The sequence below is a fragment of the Crinia signifera genome, chromosome 6 (genome assembly GCF_055691185.1).
Source record: "Crinia signifera chromosome 6, ASM5569118v1, whole genome shotgun sequence".
Lineage (NCBI taxonomy): Eukaryota > Metazoa > Chordata > Amphibia > Anura > Myobatrachidae > Crinia > Crinia signifera.
Window position 1 is genome coordinate 45517378 of NC_139222.1, and position 12200 is coordinate 45529577.

Below are 12200 nucleotides of genomic sequence, written 5' to 3' on the forward strand. Positions count from 1 at the left end.
TTCTGCCGATAAAGGTGGTGGAGTAGTGGTGCAGTCGTCTTCTGCCTATGTTCAGGAATGCCAACGCCAACTGAGTGACACTCTGGTATATAAATTGTTAGATTCTGATCCAACTTTACAATTTAAGCATGAATTGGATGTGTTATTAACCAAAGCCCATAATTAAGGTGTTATAACATTTTGTCTGTGCACTACCCAATAACTCCGTTGTTTTATACTCTTCCCAAGGTGCACAAGAGATTGGTTGACCCCCCTGGGCAGACCTATCATCTCTGCCAGGGGGTCTTTATTTCATCCAATCTCTGTGTACCTTGATTGTTTTTTGAACCCATGTATCCAGGCAACCGATTCATATCTTAAAGACACCAATGACTTGTTGAATCGGATAGGATCTATTAACCAGGTAGATCAGGGTTTAATTTTGTGTACAGCCAATGTGGTCAAATTTACTTTTATAACTAGTCATACATCGGTGCCCTTTTTGGATGTGCTCACTAAGCATACATCAGGGCATATCTCAACTGGGCTATACATTAAGGAGACTGACAGGAATTCAATACTCATGCACGGTAGTTGCCATCCCCTACCTTTACGGAGGGACCTGCCTTTCTCCTAGATGTTAAGAGACAGAAGGATAGTAAGTGATGAAGATGAGGTTGTTGTTACCATCGATAATATGATACAGCATTTTTTAGACAGGGGTTATCCAGCAGCTGAATTGTCTCAAGCCAAAACCAAAGTTCTGAATCTTACCAGACTTGAATGTCTGAATAAATCTATCAAAGATTCTGAAACCGGTAAAATTATTCCTTGGATTAACCAATATACCCAGTGGCGGAACTCCCGGAGGCAATGGAGTCATCTGCCGGCGGGCGCCAGTCTGAAAGGGGGCACTGACTCCATTGCCTCCCGATATTCCGTTTCCTTGTTCATTAGTCCTGAGCTGCAGAGTGGTAGCCTTATTTTATGAAGTGGCCCCCTCCTCTCTGTCACCTGCTGTACTGAGCGGAGAGGGAGCCAGCGAACAGCGATTGACGAGGAGCCGGGAGTCGGGCAGGAGAAGTCGCACTCGCAGCCAGTGCGGGTGAGAGGGAGCAGTGAGCACATCCCCCTGCCGGGTCAGTCACACCAAGCAAGGTCCGGCCTCTGTCCCTCCATTCCCGGCAAGTCCCCTCCCAGCAGACGAGCCACAGTGTCTGACTGACAGACAGTATGTGTCCTCATGAGTGTCACATCAGCTGGCTGCCTGCACTGTACAGCCACAGTCTCACAGCACTGCAGCACAGGCAGGTGGACGCCAGCATGTGAGCTGCTGCCCTCATACGGAGAAGTATCTTGACCCTGTCCTCCGGCGGCAGTAAAACAGCGGGAGGAGCTGTGCGGTGCCCTTGCCTGTGAGTGATCATATAATTGTCAGGCCTGCTGGCACTCACAAAAAATTGTGTATATACAGTATGTCCATCATGATACATTCTCCATCCAGAGTATGGATACTGTAGATCTTCTTTTCTTCACTGTTCTTCTCTGCTGCATTTTTCCTCCTTCTTTAATACTTGTGTGTTATACTGTATGTATTTTTCTACTTTTCACTATCTGCTAAAGTTTTCTAGCCTGTTCTCTATACACATGTCCCATCTCCTTATTCCTTATCTTTTCTTCTCTGCTAAACATTTCTATATAATCTTCCCAGCACTATCTTTGTGGTTATATGTACATTTCCTACCTTTTTTGCTCTGCTATATACTCCTACTTATACCTGACCCCTATGTAACTATGATACTGTACTGTGTGCTTATCTATACACAGAATAGCTACCTGTTAACCCTTTGCAATCTTTATACATACACTCATTGCTTAGTGCTCATTTACACACAGAGTAACCATTTGCATACTCGTAGACTTTTGCAATCTCCACATACGCACACACTGTTATATATACCTACATAGCTACTATATATATATATATATATATATTGTAAGACAGTGGCAGGGAAAGTCATAGACGGCAGGTACCTTTCCCCTAGAATCCTGTCTTATGGCATATAGACTGCAGGCTGTTTCAATCTGTGTGGTAAGCTCCGGCTTACAAAGGGTGTTCTGTCCTGGGCTGGTAATCAGGAGAGCACCTGATTCTTTAAAAAGGAGTCAGCCCTCTCCATAGCTCTCTCTCTCTCTCCCTGGGTGTTGGAGGCAGTAAGCTGCTGCTAGAGAGAGACAAGGCTGTAAGTACTGCATTACTTGATCTATATCTGCTGTGTGTGTCCAGTGTCACATAGTGTGGCCCTGGTATAGAGAGGGACGTTTATTCTGTTTAGTTAGAGCTCAGACGAGCAGGTTTTATTTTCTGTTTTGCCTGAAGTGTAAAGGCTGTTTTTTAGTTTCTTGCTCTGAGTGCTGCAATAAACTCAGGCAAGCCCTGTTTTGGACCCAAGCCGTGATGTCACTGTCTAAGTCTGTGCCAAATCCTCACCTGTGCCTACCCGTTTGATGCTAAAACCCCACATATGGTGGAGAATGCGAGCAAGCATCTCACTTAAAGAGACATACACCGAACTATAGGACTTTTGCTACAGCAAGCTGGAAGTTGTTGCTAAAGGCAACCAGCCACAAGTGAGTGTCTGGAGTGCGCTGATACTTGCATGTCCTGGCTGAAGGCTGCTGTAACACTGCAACAGGAGACTGTTAAAATGGAGGACCTTTTAAAACACTTGGTGCAGGCAAATGAGCTGCAGCGGCAGGCAAACGCATATCAGCAAAAGGTGCATGAGGAGGCCATGCGTGCCCAGGCTGAAACCAATGTTTTGCTGCTTGAATCCAACAGACAAGCCTTAAAGGAACAGCAGCAAACTAATCTGCAATTACAAGAGCAAATACAGAATGTGGCTAAGAGTGTGGCACAGAGTGTGCAAACACCCCAACCCTTGCTTCCAACCACACGGGCTGCAGTACAGAAATCTCTGCAAAAGATGACTCTCACGGATGATGTAGAGGCCTTTCTTGCGGTGTTTGAACGTGTAGCAGAGCGTGAACAGTTACCCGTGGATCAATGGGCAGGTGTGGTAGCGCCTTTTCTAACTGGAGAACCACAAAAGGCGTATTTTGATCTGAGTGAGCAGGATGCTAAGGTCTACGCGAAACTCAAGGGAGAGATCCTTGCTTGCTTAGGCGTAAACATGAGTGTGCGTGCCCGGAAGGTGCATAACTGGACTTTTTCTGAACAGTTACCTGCGCGGTCCCAAATGTATGACCTGGTCCACCTGGTAAGGAAATGGCTACAGCCAGAGGAGTCTACACCAGCGCAGATCGTGGAGAGAGTCGTGCTGGACAAGTATCTTTGTTCCTTACCTCCAAAGGTTCAGCGCTGGGTCGGTCAGGGCGACCCTAATGATGCCGAGGGGCTTGTCAACTTGGTTGAGAGGTACAGAGCTACTGAAAATCGAATCCAAGAAGTTCCTCCTGGACATTCCACCCTCAAGAACAGCAAATCGGCCGGATCATCTGGTAAGACTGTTCCGTTTACTAGAGGGGTGAATAATGTTGTAAAGGGAGGTGGCCTAGATGGGGAACAAACAGTGGAGAGGCGTTCCCAAGGGACAGTAGGGTCCAAACCTGGGTCGCAAAAAGACTGGGGCCGCATACAGTGTTGGCGTTGTCATGGACCTGGGCATATTGCTGCCAATTGCCCCCTTACTTCTGAGCCAATGGAGTGTGATACAGCCAGGCGAAGCTCTTTATATGCACGTTCTGTTTTCTCTGCTGAGACTGTGTCAGAAACTGGACAGCAAATATGTCATGTAAAGGTGGATGGTTATCCCGGGAGTGCTCTACTGGACTCTGGGAGTTTAGTTACTCTCATCCATGCCAGCTTGGTAGACCCTGGGACACTCACAGGACGTTACATAGGGGTCTTGTGCATACATGGGGACACCAAGGAGTATCCCACAGCTTTAGTCCAGCTAAAGAGTACTTGTGGAACTGTGTCCCATGAAGTGGGCGTGGTAGAGACCCTGATGCATAGTGTGATCCTGGGAAGAGACTTCCCATTGTTCTGGGACTTGTGGAAACAGAATGTACACTGCACTAGAAATGATCTTAATAATGAGAATGTGTGCCCTGTGATTAGTCCTGAGCCTTTTGCTCAGGATACTGAGGCTCAAACGGTAGGGATGACCACTATTGAATCTGACCGTTTTCCCCTAGCTGTTCTTGCAGGTGAAGCTGAGGAGCAGGAAGAAGCGTGTGACATGCCTGAGCTAGAGATGTCACGTGATAATTTTGGGACTGCTCAACTTAGAGATCCCACCTTATTAAGAGCTAGGGAAAATCCTAAAGTCATAAATGGTGAGCCCCAATACCCCAATGCTGACAAAGAGTTCCCATATATGGCCATTAACCAGGATCTACTGTATCGGGTAGATAAAATCCGTGGGGAGATAGTTGAGCAGCTGGCGGTGCCCCGGCCATACCGTAGAATGGTCTTAGACCTTGCTCACAAACACGCGATGGGAGGACACTTAGGTACTGAAAAGACCACACAACGCGTGTTGCAACGGTTTTACTGGCCCGGGGTTCACCGCGCAGTAGAAGACTACTGCAAGTCCTGCCCTGACTGTCAGCTGACGGCTCCCATGACACATTTTAGAAGTCCCCTGGTTCCGTTACCTATTATTGAAGTGCCCTTTGACAGGATTGCAATGGACCTGGTCGGCCCTTTGGTAAAATCCTCAAGGGGATTTCAGTATATTCTCGTGGTGTTGGATTACGCCACTCGTTACCCTGAGGCTATTCCTTTGCGGAATACCTCTTCAAAGTCCATAGCAAAAGAGCTCTTCAACATGTTTACCCGTACCGGCATACCCAAAGAGATCCTTACCGATCAAGGAACCCCCTTCATGTCTAAAGTCACGAAAGAGTTGTGTAAACTATTGAAAATTAAGCATCTACGTACATCGGTGTATCACCCACAAACTGACGGTCTTGTTGAAAGGTTTAATAAAACATTAAAGGGGATGTTGAAGAGGGTAGTGAGCAAAGATGGGAAGGACTGGGACTGTCTTCTGCCTTATTTGATGTTTGCGGTCCGTGAGGTGCCCCAATCATCCATAGGTTTTTCCCCTTTTGAGCTAGTATATGGCAGACATCCTCGTGGACTGCTTGATATAGCAAAGGAAACTTGGGAACAGGAGACTACACCCTACAAGAGTGTCATTGAGCATATTTCTCTTATGCAAGACAGAATTGCTGCGGTCATGCCTATAGTCAGGGAACACTTAGAGCAGTCCCAAGAAGCACAACGTCAAGTGTATAACAGGTCAGCCAGGGTAAGAAGCTTTAACCCAGGTGACCGCGTGTTGGTATTAGTGCCCACCGTAGAAAGCAAATTTCTTGCTAAGTGGCAAGGGCCTTATGAGATCATCGAAAAAGTGGGAAGTGTAAATTATAAAGTGTATCAACCAGGTAAACGGAAGCCAGAACAGTTGTACCATGTGAACTTAATTAAACCCTGGAAAGACAGAGAGACTCTGACAGCTGTAAGTGACCCCTCTAGTGATAGCCCAGAGGTGCGGGTGTCAGAGACCCTGTCCAAATCCCAGAAGCAGGAAACTAAAGAGTTAGTACAAAGGAATTATGATGTGTTCTCAGAACTTCCAGGGCGCACCACAGCCATAAAACATGACATTGTCACCGAACCTGGAGTTCGGGTACGCTTAAAACCCTATAGAGTACCAGAAGCGCATAGACAGGCCATATCTGGGGAGGTCCAGAAAATGTTAGACCTCGGGGTTATCGAGGAGTCTAAAAGTGAGTGGTCAAGCCCGATTGTGTTAATTCCAAAACCAGATGGCTCATTGCGCTTCTGTAATGACTTCCGGAAGCTGAACGAGGTATTAAAATTTGATGCCTACCCAATGCCAAGAGTTGATGAGTAAATTGAAAGACTTGGTCATGCTAGATATTTCTCTACCCTCGACTTAACTAAAGGTTACTGGCAAGTACCTCTTACCGATAGTGCCAAAGAGAAAACCACGTTTGTCACCCCCGATGGTCTGTTTCAATATCTCTGTTTGCCTTTTGGGTTGCATGGGGCTCCAGCCACTTTTCAAAGGTTGATGGACATTGTTCTTAAACCCCATCGTCAGTATGCCTCGGCATATCTAGACGACATCATAATTTTTAGTGATGACTGGAAGAGTCATTTACCCAAAGTCCAGGCGGTGTTGAATTCCCTCAGAGAGGTGGGGTTGACAGCGAACCCAAAAAAGTGTACTTTAGGCCTCGAGGAGGCACGTTACCTGGGGTATGTTATCGGGAGAGGTATAATAAAGCCACAAATAAATAAAGTGGAGGCTATCCAAGACTGGCCTCGTCCTTCGACAAAAAAAACAAGTCAGGGCTTTTTTGGGAATTCTGGGGTATTACCGTAGATTCATTCCCCAGTTTGCAACCATGGCAGCGCCCCTAACCGATCTTACCAAAGGAGGTAAGGCAGTTATGGTCAGCTGGAACCCAGAGGCTGAAAGGGCATTCCAAGAATTAAAAGTGGCCCTTTGTAATCAACCAGTCCTGATCACTCCAGATTTTAAAAAAGAGTTTGTCGTACAGACTGATGCTTCTGATGTGGGACTAGGTGCTGTCCTCTCCCAAGAAGTTGGTGGAGAGGAACACCCGGTAACATATTTGAGCAGGAAGCTCACACCTGCGGAGAGAAACTACAGTATAGTTGAGCGGGAGTGCTTAGCAATCAAGTGGGCCCTTGAATCCCTAAAGTACTATCTCTTAGGACGCTCCTTTAGATTAATCACTGACCACTCCCCACTTACATGGATGTACCAAGCCAAAGAGAGAAATGCAAGGGTCACGAGATGGTTTCTCAATTTGCAAAATTTCAAATTTACAGTGGAACACAGAGCAGGAAGGCTTCAGGGTAATGCCGATGCCCTATCCCGAACATACTGCCAGTTGGCAGACAGTGTCCGACCCCATAGGTTCGAACAGAGGGGGAGGGTATGTAAGACAGTGGCAGGGAAAGTCATAGACGGCAGGTACCTTTCCCCTAGAATCCTGTCTTATGGCATATAGACTGCAGGCTGTTTCAATCTGTGTGGTAAGCTCCGGCTTACAAAGGGTGTTCTGTCCTGGGCTGGTAATCAGGAGAGCACCTGATTCTTTAAAAAGGAGTCAGCCCTCTCCATAGCTCTCTCTCTCTCTCCCTGGGTGTTGGAGGCAGTAAGCTGCTGCTAGAGAGAGACAAGGCTGTAAGTACTGCATTACTTGATCTATATCTGCTGTGTGTGTCCAGTGTCACATAGTGTGGCCCTGGTATAGAGAGGGACGTTTATTCTGTTTAGTTAGAGCTCAGACGAGCAGGTTTTATTTTCTGTTTTGCCTGAAGTGTAAAGGCTGTTTTTTAGTTTCTTGCTCTGAGTGCTGCAATAAACTCAGGCAAGCCCTGTTTTGGACCCAAGCCGTGATGTCACTGTCTAAGTCTGTGCCAAATCCTCACCTGTGCCTACCCGTTTCATGCTAAAACCCCACAATATATATATATATATATATATATATATATATATATATATATATATATATATATATATATATATATGAAGAGAGGATGAGGGGCGCCACCTGTGTTTCCCAATTGGATTAATTTAAATAAACAATATTCCCTTTGACAAGGGTGTCAGCCACTCTTTAGGAAAAAAAGTATTGGTAAGATGCTCAAGGTTAAATGTGACAAGTGGATAAAGTAGCGGCGACTAATTGTTTATAAATAGCAATCTGGATAGGAGATATAAAACTTAAATATATAGATTTATTATATGGAGATAAAAAAAGGTATTACATAAAAAACTTATTTTTACAATAAAGCATAAAATGGCAATCAAATAGGTAAAAAGAGGAATAGTGCTTAGCTTGAGGATGTAGTTGGAGGCTAAAATCACCCAACACGTTTCGTCCTGTCAGATTTCATCAAGGGGTAGAGAGCAACTGAGATCAGGCTGCTATATATACCTGTATATCTGTCCCATCACTACTGACATCACATCCTGTCTGTAATAGGTCATTAACCTGTATAACCATAACTATTCAGTGTGGGGTTGCAATCGAGTGGGTCAAAATGGGGCCTAGAAGAGGTGACCTGGCGAATAAACTGTCACAGAGGGAAATGTATTGGATATTTGAACTCAACACCATGCACCCCCTTGTCTTCAGTGAAAGTTACGAGATTGCTCCATTTTTATAAGGTTCTAACCCTCCCCACACTTTTATCAATTTATCAATCTATCAATTTATTAATTTCACATATTTACCCTAATCACCATCTCTTCACCACTAATAAAGGTCATTCCACAAGTATCCTTGTTTGTGTCTAATTTATCTACAGTCAAACCACACTATGAGACGCCCAATCTCGTCCGATCTTGCGATCTAAGCAGTGTTGGGCCAGGCTAGTACCAAGATGGGAGACCCCTTGGGAAAACCTGGTGCTGTAGTAACATGACACAACACTATACATGGAACTATGGTTATAAACCTTTAAGGAACTTTGCACTTTATATTTATACATATATATATTTATATAATTATTTATTTATATCATTAAGATTCTATCCATGTAGGCACTTAAGCACTTATGCATCACTATAAGCACCTTTCATCATTTGTATAAAAACCTTTAGATCAAATTGAGAATACCAATTAAATTTATTTGAAGTCAATATATCACTTAATCGTACACACACTAATATAGATTACTTTATCTTTATAAACCACCAAAGAAATGTACATTAATACTCTGATTTGAATGGTTACTTTGTCTGTTTGATTTTTCTATGGTGAAAAATCGGCATGAGAGACTGGAATAATGGCTGAGGCTATATGTGAATGGAAGAAATACCAGAATCTCCCAGAAAATGGCCGCCGGGATCCGCAAATATGCAGACCTAAGAAACAACCCTGTTCCAATACTGAGTGACTACACATGAACTCCGGGGGATAGAAATCACACATGCGCACACACAGGCAGAAGTGTGGCATGGAGATACGATCGCGGCTAGTGACGGGCCGCGCATGCGCAGTAGGCATCTCGGGATGCCAGATGTGTGGCGGAAGTGCCGCCGTCTTACAAATTAAAGACTTTTGGACATTATGCACTAAATTATAAACTGTATATTTATAGCGCCTCAGTTAGGATGCTTATGACCTATTGAATGTGGTATGTTACACAACCCCACACTGAATAGTTATGGTTATACAGGTTAATGACCTATTACAGACAGGATGTGATGTCAGTAATGATGTCAGCAGTGATGGGACAGATATACAGGTATAAATAGCAGCCTGGTCTCAGTTGCTCTCTACCCCTTGATGAAGTCTGACAGGACGAAACGCGTTGGGTGATTTTAGCCTCCAACTACATCCTCAAGCTAAGCACTTTTTCTCTTTTTACCTATTTGATTGCCATTTTATGCTTTAGGTACTCTTTACCTAGCACGGCGCCCATCGCGACCATCGCGACCATCGCATGCACTAAAAAACGGGTGCGATGCGATGCCCGCGATGGCCGCGATTTCCCATAGGGACCAATGTTAAAAATCAGATTGGTCGCGATTTTAGTGTTAAAAGTCAGATTGGTCGCGATTTTTACATAGGAATCAATGTTAAATGGGCCACAGAGCCCTAATAGTCCCCCTGAAGTGTGAAATGGCCCCCACAATTTTTAACGCCACCCCACGATCGACGTGAACCCGAAGCGTGGCGAGCGCAGCGAGCCCGCGAGGGGTGGCGGTACGCGTCCTCCGACCTTTTCATACCCCCACTATCCACGTCGGCGTGGAGTTGAGAATAGAATAGTGTGGCGAGCGCAGCGAGCCACCGAGCCCGAAGCGCGGCGAGCGCAGCGAGCCCCGCGAGGGGACGCGGATACCTTCACAGGTAAACGCGTCCCCTCGCGGGCTTCACAGGTGTCCGCGTCGCCACGGACACCTGTGAAGCCCGTGAGGGGACGCGTATAACTGTGAAGGTATCCGCGTCCGCTCGCCACGCTTCGGGCTCGGTGGCTCGCTGCGCTCGCCACACTATTCTATTCTCAACTCCACGCCGACGTGGATAGTGGGGGTATGAAAAGGTCGGAGGACGCGTACCGCCGCCCCTCGCGGGCTCGCTGCGCTCGCCACGCTTCGGGTTCACGTTGATCGTGGGGTGGCGTTAAAAATTGTGGGGGCCATTTCACACTTCAGGGGGACTATTAGGGCTCTGTGGCCCATTTAACATTGTTTCCTATGTAAAAATCGCGGGCATTGAGCCAATTAACGCTAAAATCGCGACCAATCTGACTTTTAACATTGATCCCTCTAGGAAAATCGCGGGCATCGCGGGCATCGCGTCGCACCCGTTTTTGATTTACCCGCGATGCCCGCGATTTTTTACCCCCGACGCCCGCGATTCTAATCGCGGGCGCCGTGCTAGGTAAAGAGTACCATGCTTTATTGTAAAAATAAGTTTTTTATGTAATACCTTTTTTTATCTCCATATAATAAATCTATATATTTAAGTTTTATATCTCCTATCCAGATTTCTATTTATAAACAATTAGTCGCCGCTACTTTATCCACTTGTCACATATATATATATATATATATATATATATTTTGGACTATATATATATATATATATATATATATATATATATATATATATATATATATATAGACATTGGAGGGGCTCTGCACACACTAAATTAACTGATAATAAATAGTGGAGATTTGGTTCATGAATTGATCAATGCATTTAAGCCTGCAGCCCCCGTCAAGGGACCCCACTGTTCTGCAGGTCCTACCACTATCGCTGAAAATGGCTACAATACACATAGTTATCACATCAATGTTTGATACCAGGCATGCTATCTGGTCTGAGGCTCACAGCAGACTGTGCTTTTATAGGTGAGCAGCTACCAACACACCTGTCACTAATCATCTAGGGAAATGGCTAACATAAGCTATGGAATCTTAGTTAAAACATGGTGCATGAGAGAATGTGACCACAATAAGACTAATTAAAAAAATTAATCTAATAAACAATATATACATTTAACATCGGCACTCACCTTTCCTAGTTTTGGGGTGCCCTATGGCTTGTGACCACATTGTTTAAACAGACATTGGAGGGGCTCTGCACACACTAAATTAACTGATAATAAATAGTGGAGATTTGGTTCATGAATTGATCAATGCATTTAAGCCTGCAGCCCCCGTCAAGGGACCCCACTGTTCTGCAGGTCCTACCACTATCGCTGAAAATGGCTACAATACACATAGCTGTCACATCAATGTTTGATACCAGGCATGCTATCTGGTCTGAGGCTCACAGCAGACTGTGCTTTTATAGGTGAGCAGCTACCAACACACCTGTCACTAATCATCTAGGTTAGGATGCTTATGACCTATTGAATGTGGTATGTTACACAACCCCACACTGAATAGTTATGGTTATACAGGTTAATGACCTATTACAGACAGGATGTGATGTCAGTAATGATGTCAGCAGTGATGGGACAGATATACAGGTATAAATAGCAGCCTGGTCTCAGTTGCTCTCTACCCCTTGATGAAGTCTGACAGGACGAAACGCGTTGGGTGATTTTAGCCTCCAACTACATCCTCAAGCTAAGCACTTTTTCTCTTTTTACCTATTTGATTGCCATTTTATGCTTTATTGTAAAAATAAGTTTTTTATGTAATACCTTTTTTTATCTCCATATAATAAATCTATATATTTAAGTTTTATATCTCCTATCCAGATTTCTATTTATAAACAATTAGTCGCCGCTACTTTATCCACTTGTCACATATATATATATATATATATATATATATATTTTGGTATATATATATATATATATATATATATATATATATATATCCTCCCTTAGTAGACAGGGTAAGTCTCCAATATGTATCCTGGGTATTGAAATAACAGAGACAAATGCCTGTTTGGTTCAACGTTTCAAGACTTTGAAGAGAATAAAAGTGGAGACTTACCCTGTCTACCAAGGGACCAATCATCTATCTTGTGTATGTATACATAAGTTAGAGAGATATGAATGCCCGCTCGCATACCCTTGCTAGCTTGAAAGGGGATGCATATGAGAAAACATCCCCTCACATGCGGCTGCCAAGCAGAAAAATCATTCGATATTC

General features: G+C 44.5%; 1 pseudogene; it reads left to right on the forward strand.

Moving 5' to 3' along the window:
• The first annotated feature begins 8378 nt into the window (after positions 1-8378).
• LOC146011637 (5S ribosomal RNA) lies at positions 8379-8498 on the forward strand (annotated as a pseudogene).
• Positions 8499-12200: the final 3702 nt, after the last annotated feature.